General features: G+C 45.9%; 1 protein-coding gene and 1 long non-coding RNA gene across 2 annotated transcripts in view; both read left to right on the forward strand.

Moving 5' to 3' along the window:
* The window catches only part of PTH2R (parathyroid hormone 2 receptor), a 1733956-nt gene that overhangs the window by 1389910 nt on the left and 326406 nt on the right, over positions 1–17640 (forward strand). The gene's annotated exons all lie outside the window — the stretch shown is intronic.
* Positions 8027–9889, forward strand: LOC143786356 (uncharacterized). Its single transcript, XR_013218275.1, has 2 exons — positions 8027–9579; positions 9750–9889. It is a non-coding gene; the product is annotated as an uncharacterized LOC143786356 (long non-coding RNA).

Genomic DNA, 17640 nt, shown 5'->3' on the forward strand with positions numbered 1-17640 from the left:
GACAGGCTTCAAAGGCCTAACATAATAAAATGGGCTGGCTGTAGGCACTTTATTATTGGTTCCAGGGGTACACGGGCAACAGTGGTCTGGTCAGTGGAGGCCTAGTGGAAGGAGGGACCGCAGACAGGCTTCAAAGGCCTAACATAATAAAATGGGCTGGCTGTAGGCACTTTATTATTGGTTCCAGGGGAACACGGGCAGCAGTGGTCTGGTCAGTGGAGGCCTAGTGGAAGGAGGGACCTTAGACAGACTTCGAAGGCCTAACATAATAAAATGGGCTGGCTGTAGGCACTTTATTATTGGTTCCAGGGGAACACGGGCAGCAGTGGTCTGGTCAGTGGAGGCCTAGTGGAAGGATGGACCGCAGACAGGCTTCAAAGGCCTAACATAATAAAATGGGCTGGCTGTAGGCACTTTATTATTGGTTCCAGGGGAACACGGGCAGCAGTGGTCTGGTCAGTGGAGGCCTAGTGGAAGGAGGGACCTTAGACAGGCTTCAAAGGCCTAACATAATAAAATGGGCTGGCTGTAGGCACTTTATTATTGGTTCCAGGGGTACACGGGCAGCAGTGGTCTGGTCAGTGGAGGCCTAGTGGAAGGAGAGACCTTAGACAGGCTTCGAAGGCCTAACATAAAAAAATGGGCTGGCTGTAGGCACTTTATTATTGGTTCCAGGGGTACACGGGCAGCAGTGGTCTGGTCAGTGGAGGCCTAGTGGAAGGAGGGACCTTAGACAGGCTTCGAAGGCCTAACATAATAAAATGGGCTGGCTGTAGGCACTTTATTATTGGTTCCAGGGGAACACGGGCAGCAGTGGTCTGGTCAGTGGAGGCCTAGTGGAAGGAGGGACCTTAGACAGGCTTCGAAGGCCTAACATAATAAAATGGGCTGGCTGTAGGCACTTTATAATTGGTTCCAGGGGAACACGGGCAGCAGTGGTCTGGTCAGTGGAGGCCTAGTGGAAGGAGGGACCTTAGACAGCCTTCGAAGGCCTAACATAATAAAATGGGCTGGCTGTAGGCACTTTATAATTGGTTCCAGGGGAACACGGGCAGCAGTGGTCTGGTCAGTGGAGGCCTAGTGGAAGGAGGGACCGCAGACAGGCTTCGAAGGCCTAACATAATAAAATGGGCTGGCTGTAGGCACTTTATTATTGGTTCCAGGGGAACACGGGCAGCAGTGGTCTGGTCAGTGGAGGCCTAGTGGAAGGAGGGACCGCAGACAGGCTTCAAAGGCCTAACATAATAAAATGGGCTGGCTGTAGGCACTTTATTATTGGTTCCAGGGGAACACGGGCAGCAGTGGTCTGGTCAGTGGAGGCCTAGTGGAAGGAGGGACCTTAGACAGGCTTCGAAGGCCTAACATAATAAAATGGGCTGGCTGTGGGCACTTTATTATTGGTTCCAGGGGTACACGGGCAACAGTGGTCTGGTCAGTGGAGGCCTAGTGGAAGGAGGGACCGCAGACAGGCTTCAAAGGCCTAACATAATAAAATGGGCTGGCTGTAGGCACTTTATTATTGGTTCCAGGGGTACACGGGCAGCAGTGGTCTGGTCAGTGGAGGCCTAGTGGAAGGAGGGACCTTAGACAGACTTCGAAGGCCTAACATAATAAAATGGGCTGGCTGTAGGCACTTTATAATTGGTTCCAGGGGAACACGGGCAGCAGTGGTCTGGTCAGTGGAGGCCTAGTGGAAGGAGGGACCTTAGACAGGCTTCGAAGGCCTAACATAATAAAATGGGCTGGCTGTAGGCACTTTATTATTGGTTCCAGGGGTACACGGGCAGCAGTGGTCTGGTCAGTGGAGGCCTAGTGGAAGGAGGGACCTTAGACAGGCTTCGAAGCCCTAACATAATAAAATGGGCTGGCTGTAGGCACTTTATTATTGGTTCCAGGGGTACACGGGCAGCAGTGGTCTGGTCAGTGGAGGCCTAGTGGAAGGAGGGACCGCAGACAGGCTTCAAAGGCCTAACATAATAAAATGGGCTGGCTGTAGGCACTTTATAATTGGTTCCAGGGGTACACGGGCAGCAGTGGTCTGGTCAACGGAGGCCGATTGTAATGAGTGTCTGCCAGTTAGTAGTCCAAAACAACAACTAAATGTGAATGTCTCGCATTAAAACAAAACAAAAACACTAAAGGGTGCAATCATTAGGTTCAGGGGTGGGATCCTCTGCGTTGTTTCAGACCTACTAATTTTGCGCAAAGTATTTACTGTGGTAAATAGAGGACACTGCCCCTGAGTATGTTAAGTACCATCATACATGTCAACACAATGGTATTGTCAGTGGCAGGTATGGAAGGATGTCAGCGCATAGACTTAACATTGGTGGAAGTGTGAGAGATAACTGTGGAAGTGGTAGAGCAATGTTTGACCTGGGGGTGGGTGAACTCTCTTGTGGCCGGCGTTACAGGCCCAAGGCCCCTCATGTTACAACAGTGTGTCTGACGTTGGGTGGCCACCACCACCGCCAGAGACACTTTATTGTACTATGAGGAACCCAGTAGCAATGCCGTCGACCAAAAGCGAGTACACCCACCTCTTCAGACAAACAGCAGTCTCACGGGTGCTTGCGCCAAGTCGCGATACCACGGCCCCGTGTGGGGAGTTTGGCCATTTAGGGAGGTGTAAACATGTCGTATGCTGGACAATCAGCTGCAGTAAATTAGACATTAGAAAAGTAATTCACAGTAGTCCACAGGCAAGAGCTTTTAATTGGAAAGCTAGGTGTCGGCCGGGCAAGGTGGGGCAAAAGATTTCGAAATCCAGTTGTGGTTCATTTTAATGAATGTTAGATCGTCAACATTTTGGGTAGCCAGACGAGTCCTTTTTTCGGTTAATATTGAACCTGCAGCACTGAATTCTCTTTCTGATAGGACACTTGCTGCCGGGCAAGCAAGCTCCTGCAATGCATATTCTGCCAATTCTGGCCAGGTGTCTAATTTTGATGCCCAGTAATCAAATGGGAATGACGGTTGAGGGAGAACATCGATAAGGGATGAAAAATAGTTAGTAACCATACTGGACAAATGTTGTCTCCTGTCACTTTCAATTGATGCAGCAGTACCTGTCCTGTCTGCGGTCATAGCAAAATCACTCCACAACCTGGTCAGAAAACCCCTCTGTCCAACGCCACTTCTGATGTGTGCACCCCTAACACTCCTAGTCTGCTGCCCCCTTGAGCTCGTGTGAGAACGATCACGTGCGCTGTGTGCTGGGAATGCCTGAAGCAAACGGTCAACAAGAGTTGATTGTTTGGTTGCTAATATTAGTTCCAAGTTCTCATGTGGCATAATATTTTGCAATTTGCCTTTATAGCGTGGATCAAGGAGGCAGGCCAACCAGTAATCGTCATCGTTCATCATTTTTGTAATGCGTGTGTCCCTTTTTAGGATACGTAAGGCATAATCCGCCATGTGGGCCAAAGTTCCAGTTGTCAAATCTCCGGTTGTGATTGGGTGAGGGGCAGTTGCAGGCAAATCTACGTCACTTGTGTCCCTCAAAAAACCAGAACCCGGCCTTGACACGCAACCAATTTCCAGTGCCCCCGGGAAAGGTTCCGCATTAAAAATATACTCATCCCCATCATCCTCCTCGTCCTCCACCTCCTCTTCGCCCGCTACCTCGTCCTGTACACTGCCCTGACCAGACAATGGCTGACTGTCGTCAAGGCTTTCCTCTTCCTCTGGTGCAGACGCCTGCTCCTTTATGTGCGTCAAACTTTGCATCAGCAGACACATTAGGGGGATGCTCATGCTTATTACGGCGTTGTCTGCACTAACCAGCCGTGTGCATTCCTCAAAACACTGAAGGACTTGACACATGTCTTGTATCTTCGACCACTGCACACCTGACAACTCCATGTCTGCCATCCTACTGCCTGCCAGTGTATGTGTATCCTCCCACAAAAACATAACAGCCCGCCTCTGTTGGCACAGTCTCTGAAGCATGTGCAGTGTTGAGTTCCACCTTGTTGCAACGTCTATGATTAGGCGATGCTGGGGAAGGTTCAAAGACCCCTGATAGTTCTGCATATGGCTGGCGTGTACAGGCGAACGTCGGATATGTGAGCAAAGTCCACGCACTTTGAGGAGCAGGTCGGAGAACCCAGGATAAGTTTTCAATAAGCACTGCACCACCAGGTTTAAGGTGTGAGCCAGGCAAGGAATGTGTTTCAGTTGGGAAAGGGAGATGGCAGCCATGAAATTCCTTCCGTTATCACTAACTACCTTGCCTGCCTCAAGATCTACTGTGCCCAGCCACGACTGCGTTTCTTGTTGCAAGAACTCGGACAGAACTTCCGCGGTGTGTCTGTTGTCGCCCAAACACTTCATAGCCAATACAGCCTGCTGACGCTTGCCAGTAGCTGGCCCATAATGGGACAACTGGTGTGCAACAGTGTCATCTGCCGATGGAGTGGTTGGCCGACTGCGGTCTGTGGAAGAGCTGTAGCTTCTGCAGGAGGACGAGGAGGAGGAGGAGGAGGGGGTGCGAACGCCTACAGTCAACTGTTTCCTAGACCGTGGGCTAGGCACAACTATCCCTAAATTGATGTCCCCTGTGGACCCTGCATCCACCACATTCACCCAGTGTGCCGTGATGGACACATAACATCCCTGGCCATGCCTACTGGTCCATGCATCTGTAGTCAGGTGCACCTTTGTACTCACAGATTGCCTGAGTGCATGGACGATGCGCTGTTTAACATGCTGGTGCAGGGCTGGGATGGCTTTTCTGGAAAAAAAGTGTCGACTGGGTAGCTCGTATCGTGGTTCAGCGTACTCCATTAGGGCTTTGAAAGCTTCGCTTTCAACTAACCGGTAGGGCATCATCTCTAACGAGATTAGTCTAGCTATGTGGGCGTTAAAAGCCTGTGTACGCGGATGCGAGGATAAGTACTTCCTTTTTCTAACCAGAGTCTCATGTAGTGTGAGCTGAACTGGAGAGATGGAGATCGTGGAACTTGCGGGTGTGCCGGTGGACATGGCAGACTGAGAGACGGTTGGAGACGGTATTGTTTCCGCCGGTGCCCTAGATGCAATATTTCCTCCTACAAAACTGGTGATTCCCTGACCCTGACTGCTTTTGGCTGTCAAAGAAACCTGCACAGATACTGCCGGTGGTGCGGAAAATGGTGGCCTTACAGTGACGGAAGGGATGTTGCGTTGATGACTAGCTTCATTGGCCGAGGGTGCTACAACCTTAAGGGACGTTTGGTAGTTAGTCCAGGCTTGAAAATGCATGGTGGTTAAGTGTCTATGCATGCAACTAGTATTGAGACTTTTCAGATTCTGACCTCTGCTTAAGCTAGTTGAACATTTTTGACAGATGACTTTGCGCTGATCAATTGGATGTTGTTTAAAAAAATGCCAGACTGCACTCTTCCTAGCATCGGATCCCTTTTCAGGGATTGCAGACTGAGCTTTAACCGGATGGCAACGCTGTGCTCCAACAGGTTTTGGCTTTGACACGCGTTTTGGGCCAGATAGGGGCCCGGCAGATGGAACCTGTTGCGATGTTGATGCCTGCTGCGGCCCCTCCTCCACCTCCGCTTCTGAACTACTGCTGCCTGCACCCTGTTCCCCCAATGGCTGCCAATCGGGGTCAACAACCGGGTCATCTATTACCTCCTCTTCGAGCTCGTGTGCAACTTCGTCTGTGTCACTGTGTCGGTCTGTGGTATAGCGTTCGTGGCGGGGCAACATAGTCTCATCAGGGTCTGATTGTGGATCTGTACCCTGAGAGGGCAATGTGGTGGTCTGAGTCAAAGGAGCAGCATAGTACTCTGGCTGTGGCTGTGCATCAGTGCACTCCATGTCAGATTCTACTTGTAATGGGCATGGCCTGTTAAGTGTTTCACTTTCTAAGCCAGGGACGGTATGTGTAAAGAGCTCCATGGAGTGACCCGTTGTGTCGCCTGCTGCATCCTTCTCTCTTGTTGTAGTTTTTGCTGAGGAGGACAAGGAAGCGACTTGTCCCTGACCGTGAACATCCACAAGCGACGCGCTGCTTTTACATTTACCAGTTTCAGAAGAGGAGGCAAAAGAGCTAGAGGCTGAGTCTGCAATGTAAGCCAAAACTTGCTGTTGCTGCTCCGGCTTTAAAAGCGTTTTTCCTACTCCCAGAAAAGAGAGCGTTCGAGGCCTTGTGTAGCCAGACGACGAAACTGGCTCCACAGCTCCAGACTTAGGTGGAATATTTTTATCCCCACGACCACCTGATGCTCCACTACCACTACCATCATTACCAGCTGACAATGAACGCCCACGGCCACGACCTCTTGCACCAGACTTCCTCATTGTTTTAAAAAATTAACCAAAGTAACTTTATTTGTTGCTGTCAAACAACTTACACGGTGAGCTATAACTTCAGTATGATTTCTATATCCCTTAACAGGTTGGTGAGACCACAAGGAAAATCAGGCACAATGTTACACACTCTGTTTTCTGTGGCACAAAATCACAGAGATGACACACACGCAGGACTGTCACTCAAGCACTAATGTCAATATTATTCTCCCACCTATTTTTTTTTTTTTTCTCAGGGAGACTTTAGAAACCAAATAAGATAAAATGTTTTTTTCAGGGACAATTTAGAAACCAAATACTAATAAAAAATAAATAAAATAAAAAAATAAACAGGCTTTCTATGGCCCACTGAATGAGAGAGAGAGAGGTGGCACACCCAGGAGTCAAGACTGGCACACAAGCTGAAAGGGCAATATTACTCTCCCACTGTTTTTTTATGTATTTTTTTTTTTCAGGGAGACTTTAGAAACCCAATAATATTAAAAAAAAATAAAAAATAAATAGGCTTTCTATGGCCCACTGAATGAGAGAGAGAGAGGTGGCACACCCAGGAGTCAAGACTGGCACACAAGCTGAGAGGGCAATATTACTCTCCCACTGTTTTTTTATGTTTTTTTTTTTTTTTTCAGGGAGACTTTAGAAACCCAATAATATTAAAAAAAAATAAAAAATAAATAGGCTTTCTATGGCCCACTGAATGAGAGAGAGAGAGGTGGCACACCCAGGATTCAAGACTGGCACACAAGCTGAAAGGGCAATATTACTCTCCCACTGTTTTTTTATGTATTTTTTTTTTCAGAGAGACTTTAGAAACCCAATAATAAAAAAAACCAAAAAAATAAATAGGCTTTTTATGGCCCACTGAATGAGAGATGCCACACACGCAGGACTGTCACTCAAGCACAAATGTCAATATTAATCTCACACGTTTTTTTTTTTTTGTTTTTTTTTCTCAGGGAGACTTTAGAAACCAAATAAGATCAAATGATTTCTTTCAGGGACAATTTAGAAACCAAATACTAAAAAAATAAAAAGACTTTCTAGGGCCCACTGAGTGAGAGATGGCACACACAGGAGTCAGGAGTGGCACACAAGCCCTGAGGCCAATATTTTTCTCCCACTGATTGATGTAGTGATTTTTTTAAAGGTAGATTTTAGAACCCAAATCAAGCAAAAAAATAAATAGGCTTTCTATGGCCCACAATTTGAGAGAGAGAGGTGGCACATCCAGGAGTCAAGACTGGCACACAAGCTGAAAGGGCAATATTAATCTCCCACTGTTTTTTTTTTTTTTTTTTTTTTTGTTTCAGGGAGACTTTAGAAACCAAATAATAAAAAAACAAAAAATAATAAGCTTTCTATGGCCCACTGAGTGAGAGATGGCACACACAGGAGTCAGGAGTGGCACACAAGCCCTGAGGCCAATATTAATCTCCCACTGATTGATGTTTTATTTTTTTTTCTGGTAGATTTTAGAACCCAAATCAAGCAAAAAAATAAATAGGCTTTCTATGGCCCACTGAGTGAGAGATGGCACACACAGGAGTCAGGAGTGGCACACAAGCCCTGAGGCCAATATTAATCTCCCAATGATTGATGTTTTTTTTTTTTTTCTGGTAGATTTTAGAACCCAAATCAAGCAAAAAAATAAATAGGCTTTCTATGGCCCACTGAGTGAGAGATAGCACACACAGGAGTCAGGAGTGGCACACAAGCCCTGAGGCCATTATTAATCTCCCACTGATTGATGTTTTATTTTTTTTTCTGGTAGATTTTAGAACCCAAATCAAGCAAAAAAATAAATAGGCTTTCTATGGCCCACTGAATGAGAGAGAGAGAGAGAGAGGTGGCACACCCAGGAGTCAAGACTGGCACACAAGCTGAAAGGGCAATATTACTCTCCCACTGTTTTTTTATGTTTTGTTTTTTTTTTCAAAATGACTTTAGAAACCCAATAATATTAAAAAAAAAATAATAATAATAATAAATATGCTTTCTATGGCCCACTGAATGAGAGAGAGAGAGGTGGCACACCCAGGAGTCAAGACTGGCACACAAGCTGAAAGGGCAATATTACTCTCCCACTGTTTTTTTATGTATTTTTTTTTTTTGTCAGGGAGACTTTAGAAACCCAATAATATTAAAAAAAAATAAAAAATAAATAGGCTTTCTATGGCCCACTGAATGAGAGAGAGAGAGAGGTGGCACACCCAGGAGTCAAGACTGGCACACAAGCTGAAAGGGCAATATTACTCTCCCACTGTTTTTTTATGTATTTTTTTTTTTTTCAAAATGACTTTAGAAACCCAATAATATTAAAAAAAAAAAAAAATAATAATAATAAATATGCTTTCTATGGCCCACTGAATGAGAGAGAGAGAGAGGTGGCACACCCAGGAGTCAAGACTGGCACAAAAGCTGAAAGGGCAATATTACTCTCCCACTGTTTTTTTATGTATTTTTTTTTTTCAGGGAGACTTTAGAAACCCAGTAATATTAAAAAAAATAAAAAATAAATAGGCTTTCTATGGCCCACTGAATGAGAGAGAGAGAGAGGTGGCACACCCAGGAGTCAAGACTGGCACACAAGCTGAAAGGGCAATATTACTCTCCCACTGTTTTTTTATGTTTTTTTTTTTTTTTTCAAAATGACTTTAGAAACCCAATAATATTAAAAAAAAAAAATAAATAATAATAATAAATATGCTTTCTATGGCCCACTGAATGAGAGAGAGGTGGCACACCCAGGAGTCAAGACTGGCACACAAGCTGAAAGGGCAATATTACTCTCCCACTGTTTTTTTATGTATTTTTTTTTTTTTCAAAATGACTTTAGAAACCCAATAATATTAAAAAAAAAAAAAAAATAATAATAATAAATATGCTTTCTATGGCCCACTGAATGAGAGAGAGAGAGAGGTGGCACACCCAGGAGTCAAGACTGGCACAAAAGCTGAAAGGGCAATATTACTCTCCCACTGTTTTTTTATGTATTTTTTTTTTTCAGGGAGACTTTAGAAACCCAGTAATATTAAAAAAAATAAAAAATAAATAGGCTTTCTATGGCCCACTGAATGAGAGAGAGAGAGAGGTGGCACACCCAGGAGTCAAGACTGGCACACAAGCTGAAAGGGCAATATTACTCTCCCACTGTTTTTTTATGTTTTTTTTTTTTTTTTCAAAATGACTTTAGAAACCCAATAATATTAAAAAAAAAAAATAAATAATAATAATAAATATGCTTTCTATGGCCCACTGAATGAGAGAGAGGTGGCACACCCAGGAGTCAAGACTGGCACACAAGCTGAAAGGGCAATATTACTCTCCCACTGTTTTTTTATGTATTTTTTTTTTTTGTCAGGGAGACTTTAGAAACCCAATAATATTAAAAAAAAATAAAAAATAAATAGGCTTTCTATGGCCCACTGAATGAGAGAGAGAGAGGTGGCACACCCAGGAGTCAAGACTGGCACACAAGCTGAAAGGGCAATATTACTCTCCCACTGTTTTTTTATGTTTTTTTTTTTTTTTCAGGGAGACTTTAGAAACCCAATAATATTAAAAAAAACAAAAAAATAAATAGGCTTTCTATGGCCCACTGAATGAGAGATGGCACACACAGGGATGGCACTGTAGCAGAAATGCCAATCTTAATCTCCCACAAAAAAAAAAGAAAAAAAAAAATGTCCTACAATTACTATCTCCCCTGCAGTAATCTCAGCCAGGTATGGCAGGCAGCAATAGGAGTGGACTGATGCACAAATTAAATAAAAAGTGTGGACAAACAAAAAAGATAGCTGTGCAGAAAGGAAGGAACAAGAGGATATGTGCTTTGAAAAAAGCAGTTGGTTTCCACAGTGGCGTACACACAGCAATACAGCTATCACGGAGCCTTCTAGGGCAGCCCAATGAGCTACAGCGCTGAGATAAAAAAAAAAAAAAAATAGCTTCCACTGTCCCTGCACACCGAAGGTGGTGTTGGACAGTGGAAATCGCTACAGCACAAGCGGTTTGGTGGTTAGTGGACCCTGCCTAACGCTCTCCCTGCTTCTGACGAAGCGGCAGCAACCTCTCCCTAAGCTCAGATCAGCAGCAGTAAGATGGCGGTCGGCGGGAACGCCCCTTTATAGCCCCTGTGACGCCGCAGACAGCAAGCCAATCACTGCAATGCCCTTCTCTAAGATGGTGGGGACCAGGACCTATGTCATCACGCTGCCCACACTCTGCGTTCACCTTCATTGGCTGAGAAATGGCGCTTTTTGCATCATTGAAATGCGACTTTGGCGCGAAAGTCGCGTACCGCATGGCCGACAAGCACAGGGGTCGGATCGGGTTTCATGAGACGCCGACTTAGCCAAAAGTCGGCGACTTTTGAAAATGAACGACCCGTTTCGCTCAACCCTATTGGCAAGCCATTGCTCCTTCATTTTGAAAACAGGTAACTTGATCTAGCTCTCTAAAAAAAGTAATACTTTTTCAATGGCTTGATAAAAAGCCCATGTAATTGTTTTTTTTTTTAAAAAAAGCAAACCTGTTGTGCATATATAAAAAAGAATAATTTTTTCACTCTTAGTTGAGAAGCAGTTGTGCCTGCATGTTGTCCCCTTCTCCCTCCATGCAGGGACGCTGGCTTACTCAGCACCCCAACCCTGGGCACAATACTTCTCACTCTGTGTGCACGCTACAGCACCCAGCAGCCTGCCTAACGCACGCCCCTACTCTGAAAGGTGCAGTGCAGACATAGTATAAGTGCCCTCAGCTTGCTGCTGAAAGGCATTTAGTATAATTAGCTACACCTGCAAAACGGGTCCCAGATAGTGTTGAGCGATACCGTCCGATACTTGAAAGTATCGGTATCGGATAGTATCGGCCGATACCAGAAAAGTATCGGATATCGCCGATACCGATACCCGATACCAATACAAGTCAATGGGACACCAAGTATCGGAAGGTATCCTGATGGTTCCCAGGGTCTGAAGGAGAGGAAACTCCCCTTCAGGCCCTGGGATCCATATTAATGTGTAAAATAAAGAATAAAAATAAAAAATATTGATATACTCACCCTCTGACGCGCCCTGGTTGTAACCGCCAGCCTCCGTTCATAAGAATGAGCGCTTGAAAGTCCTTAGATGACGTCGCGGCCTGTGATTGGTCGCAGAGCGGTCACGTGACCGCAACGCGACCAATCACAAGCCGCGACGTCATCTAAGGTCTTTCAAGCGCTTGAAAGACCTTAGATGACGTCACAGCTTGTGATTGGTCGCGTTGCGGTCACGTGACCGCTCCGCGACCAATCACAGGCCGCGACGTCATCTAAGGACTTTCAAGTGCTCATTTGTTATGACCTGGTGGTTAAGGAGCCACACTGATATGACCTGGTGGCTAAAACGCAACATGGGACGAGCTCTGAGCAGGTGGGAACTCTACTGACCGCAGTTCCTAATCCTAACAACAACACTAGTAATAGTCGTGGGATGTTCCTGACTCTCCCTTGACACCTCGTCACAGCCTAAGAACTAACTACCCCTAAAGAAGGAAATAGAAAGCTATCTTGCCTCAGAGAAAACCCCAAAAGGAAAGATAGCCCCCCACAAATATTGACTGTGAGTGGAGAGGGAAATGACGTACACAGAAATGAAATCAGATCTTAGCAAAGGAGGCCAATACTAAACTTGATAGACAGAGTAGAAAAGGACACTATGCGGTCAGTATTAAAAACTAAAAATCCACTCAGAGTTTACAAAAATGAACTCCACACCGACTCACGGTGTGGAGGGGCAAATCTGCTTCCCCAGAGCTTCCAGCTAGCCTGAGTATGACATAGTGACAAGCTGGACAAAAAGAGACATATTTGCAGAGCAATAGAGTCCAAAGCAAATGGACAAACAAGAACTAGCAAAAACTTATCTTTTGCTGAAAAGGACAGGCCATATGAGAAATCCAAGGAGAGAACCAAATCCAACCAAGAACATTAACAGCTGGCATGAACTAAAGCCCAGTGCAGGTTTAAATAACAATCCCAGGCAAGGCGATTAGTGAAGGCAGCTGCTACAGCTACCTAAAGGAGCAGCAGTTCCACTCGAAACCACCAGAGGGAGCCCAAGGGCAGAACTCACAAAAATACCATTAGCAACCACAGGAGGGAGCTCCAGAACGGAATTCACAACAGTACCACCCCCTTGAGGAGGGGTCACCGAACCCTCACCAGAGCCCCCAGGCCGATCAGGATGAGCCAAGTGAAAAGCACAAACCAAATCGGCAGCATGGACATCGGAGGCAACAACCCAAGAATTATCCTCCTGGCCATAACCCTTCCACTTGACCAGATACTGAAGCTTCCGCCTCGAAAAACGAGAATCCAAAATCTTCTCCACCATATATTCCAACTCCCCCTCAACCAACACCGGAGCAGGAGGATCAACGGAGGGGACCATGGGCACCACATATCTCCGCAACAAAGATCTATGGAACACATTATGAATGGAAAAAGAAGCTGGAAGGGCCAAACGAAAAGACACCGGATTGATAATTTCAGAAATCTTATAAGGACCAATAAAGCGAGGCTTGAACTTAGGGGAAGAAACCTTCATAGGAACATGACGAGAAGACAACCAGACCAAATCCCCCAACACGAAGCCGGGGACCAACACACCGACGACGGTTAGCAAAACGTTGAGCCTTTTCCTGAGACAACGTCAATTTGTCCACCACATGAGTCCAAATTTGCTGCAACCTGTCCACCACAGAATCCACACCAGGACAGTCAGAAGGCTCAATCTGCCCCGAAGAAAAACGAGGATGAAAACCAAAGTTACAAAAGAAAGGCGAAACCAAGGTAGCCGAACTAGCCCGATTATTAAGGGCAAACTCGGCCAACGGCAAAAAGGTCACCCAATCATCCTGATCAGCAGACACGAAGCATCTCAAATAGGTTTCCAAGGTCTGATTGGTTTGCTCCATTTGGCCATTTGTCTGAGGATGGAATGCTGAAGAAAAAGACAAATCAATGCCCATTCTAGCACAAAAGGACCGCCAAAACCTAGAAACAAACTGGGAACCTCTGTCAGACACAATATTCTCCAGAATACCATGCAAACGAACCACATGCTGAAAAAATAATGGAACCAAATCAGAGGAGGAAGGCAACTTAGGCAAAGGTACCAAATGGACCATCTTAGAAAACCGGTCACAAACCATCCAGATGACAGACATCTTCTGAGAAACAGGAAGATCAGAAATAAAATCCATGGAAATATGCGTCCAGGGCCTCTCAGGAATAGGCAAAGGCAAAAGCAACCCACTAGCACGGGAACAGCAAGGCTTAGCCCGAGCACAAGTCCCACAGGACTGCACAAGCGAACGCACATCCTGCGACAAGGAAGGCCACCAATAGGACCTAGCCACCAAATCTCTGGTACCAAAAATCCCAGGATGACCAGCCAATACCGAACAATGAACCTCAGAAATTACCCTGCTAGTCCATCTATCAGGAACAAACAGTTTCCCCACTGGACAGCGGTCAGGTTTATCAGCCTGAAACTCCTGAAGTACCCGCCGCAAATCAGGGGAGATGGCAGAAAGAATCACCCCCTCCTTGAGAATCCCAGCTGGCTCAAGAACTCCCGGAGAATCAGGCAAAAAACTCCTAGAAAGGGCATCAGCCTTCACATTCTTAGATCCCGGAATATACGAGACCACAAAATCAAAACGGGAAAAAAACAGAGACCACCGAGCTTGTCTAGGATTCAACCGCTTAGCACACTGGAGGTAAATCAGATTCTTATGATCAGTCAAGACCACCACGTGATGCTTGGCTCCCTCAAGCCAATGTCGCCACTCCTCAAATGCCCACTTCATAGCCAACAACTCCCGATTGCCGACATCATAATTACGCTCAGCAGGCGAAAACTTTCTGGAGAAGAAAGCACACGGTTTCATCAAAGAGCCATCAGAACTTCTCTGAGACAAAACGGCCCCTGCCCCAATCTCAGAAGCGTCAACCTCAACCTGAAAGGGGAAAGAAACATCTGGCTGACGCAACACAGGGGCAGAAGTAAAACGATGTTTAAGCTCCTGAAAGGCCTCAACAGCCGCAGAGGACCAATTCATCACATCAGCGCCTTTCTTCGTCAAATTGGTCAGAGGCTTCACCACACTAGAAAAATTAGCAATAAAGCGGCGATAAAAATTAGCAAAGCCCAAAAATTTCTGAAGGCTCTTTACAGATGTGGGTTGAGTCCAATCATGAATGGCCTGGACTTTAACAGGGTCCATTTCAATAGCCGAGGGAGAAAAAATAAAACCCAAAAAAGAAACCTTCTGAACTCCAAAGAGGCACTTAGACCCCTTCACAAACAAACGCATTAGCACGAAGGACCTGAAATACCATCCTAACCTGCTTCACATGAGACTCCCAATCATCGGAAAAAACCAAAATATCATCCAAATATACAATCATGAATTTATCCTGATAATTACGGAAGATATCATGCATAAAGGACTGAAATACCGATGGAGCATTAGAGAGCCCGAATGGCATCACAAGGTATTCAAAATGGCCTTCGGGCGTTTTAAATGCTGTTTTCCATTCATCACCTTGTTTAATACGCACAAGATTATACGCCCCTCGAAGGTCGATCTTAGTAAACCAACTAGCACCCTTAATCCGAGCAAACAAATCAGAAAGTAAAGGTAAAGGATACTGAAATTTGACCGTGATCTTATTGAGAAGGCGATAATCTATACAGGGTCTCAAGGAGCCATCCTTCTTGGCAACAAAAAAGAATCCCGCTCCCAACGGTGACGAAGACGGGCGAATATGCCCCTTCTCCAAGGACTCCTTTACATAACTCCGCATAGCGGCATGCTCTGGCACAGACAGGTTGAAAAGTCGGCCCTTAGGGAACTTACAGCCAGGAATCAAATTAATGGCACAATCGCAGTCCCTATGAGGAGGCAGGGAACTGGACTTGGGCTCATCAAATATATCCTGGAAATCCGACAAAAACTCAGGAACTTCAGAAGAAGGGGACGAGGAAATTGACATCAAAGGAATTGATCTATGTATCCCTTGACAACCCCAACTAGTTACAGACATAGATTTCCAATCCAGCACTGGATTATGTACCTGTAACCATGGAAAACCCAGCACAACAACATCATGCAAATTATGTAACACCATAAAGCGAATATTTTCCTGATGTGCTGGAGCCATGTACATGGTTAACTGTGTCCAGTACTGAGGTTTATTCTTGGCCAATGGCGTAGCATCAATCCCCCTTAAGGGAATAGGGCTCTGCAAAGGCTCCAAGGAAAAACCACAGCGCTTGGCAAATTCTAAGTCCATTAAGTTCAGGGCAGCGCCAGAATCCACAAATGCCATAACAGAAAAGGACGACAATGAGCAAATCAGGGTAATAGACAAGAGAAATTTAGGCTGTAAACTACTAATGGTAACAGACCTAGGGACCCTCTTAGTATGCTTCGGACAATCAGAAATAGCACGAGTAGAGTCACCACAGTAAAAACGCAGCCCATTCTGACGTCTGAATTCCTGCCTTTCTGCTCTAGTCAAAATCCTATCACATTGCATAGGCTCAGGACTCTGCTCAGAAGACACTGCCATATGGTGCACCACCTTGCGCTTGCGCAGGCGCCGATCAATCTGAATGGCCAAAGACATTGATTCATTCAGACCAGCAGGAGTGGGAAACCCCACCATAACATCTTTAAGGGCTTCAGAAAGACCCTTTCTGAAAATCGCTGCCAGGGCATACTCATTCCATTTTGTGAGCACAGACCACTTTCTAAATCTCTGACAGTATACTTCTGCTGCTTCCTGACCCTGACACAGAGCCAGCAAAGTTTTTTCTGCCTGATCCACAGAATTAGGCTCGTCATACAGCAATCCGAGCGCTTGAAAAAATGCGTCAATATTGAGCAATGCAGGATTTCCTGGCTCAAGGGAGAATGCCCAGTCCTGCGGGTCGCCACGCAGCAAAGAAATAACAACCTTCACCTGCTGAATGGGGTCACCAGAGGAATGGGGTCTCAGAGCAAAAAACAATCTGCAATTATTTTTAAAGTTCAAAAATTTAGATCTATCCCCAGAAAACAAATCAGGAATAGGAATTCTAGGCTCTAAAACGGGAGTCTGGACAACATAATCTTGGATACTCTGTACCCTTGCAGCGAGTTGATCCACACGCAAGGACAAACCCTGAACCTCCATATCAGCACCAGAATCCTGAACCACCCAGAGATTAAGGGGAAAAAAAGACAAAACAAGCTACAAAGGAAAAAAAATGACTCAGAACTTTCTTTTCCCTCTTTTGAGATGCATTTAACACATTGCTGGCCAGCTGTACTGTTATGACCTGGTGGTTAAGGAGCCACACTGATATGACCTGGTGGCTAAAACGCAACATGGGACGAGCTCTGAGCAGGTGGGAACTCTACTGACCGCAGTTCCTAAGTCAGGATGTTCCTGACTCTCCCTAGACACCTCGTCACAGCCTAAGAACTAACTACCCCTAAAGAAGGAAATAGAAAGCTATCTTGCCTCAGAGAAAACCCCAAAAGGAAAGATAGCCCCCCACAAATATTGACTGTGAGTGGAGAGGGAAATGACGTACACAGAAATGAAATCAGATCTTAGCAAAGGAGGCCAATACTAAACTTGATAGACAGAGTAGAAAAGGACACTATGCGGTCAGTATTAACCCCTTTCTGTCATTGGACGTACTATTCCGTCCATGTGGGGTGGGCCCTACTTCCCAAGGATGGAAAAGTACGTCCAGCACGATCGGCCGCGCTCTCGGGGGGAGCGCGGCCAATCGTGGCCGGGTGTCAGCTGACTATCGCAGCTGACATCCGGCACTATGTGCCAGGATCCGTCACGGACCGCCACCCGCATATGATCGCGGTGTGCCGGCGGTATAGGGAAGCATCGCGCAGGGAGGGGGCTCCCTGCGTGCTTCCCTGAGACCCCCGGAGCAACGCGATGTCATCGCGTTGCTCCGAGGGTCTCCTACCTCCTTCCTCGCTTCAGGTCCCGGATCCAAGATGGCCGCGGCATCCGGGTCCTGCAGGGAGGGAGGTGGCTTACCGAGTGCCTGCTCAGAGCCGGCGCTGGTAAGCCTGCTGCACTCTAAGTGAGATCGGTGATCTGACAGAGTGCTGTGCACACTGTCAAATCACCGATCTGTAATGTCCCCCCCTGGGACAAAGTAAAAAGTAAAAAAAAAAAGTCCACATGTGTAAAAAAAAAAAAAAAAAAAAAATTCCTAAATAAATAAAAAAAAAAATTATTCCCATAAATACATTTCTTTA

The sequence above is a fragment of the Ranitomeya variabilis genome, chromosome 7 (genome assembly GCF_051348905.1).
Source record: "Ranitomeya variabilis isolate aRanVar5 chromosome 7, aRanVar5.hap1, whole genome shotgun sequence".
In the NCBI taxonomy this organism is placed as follows: Eukaryota; Metazoa; Chordata; class Amphibia; order Anura; family Dendrobatidae; genus Ranitomeya; species Ranitomeya variabilis.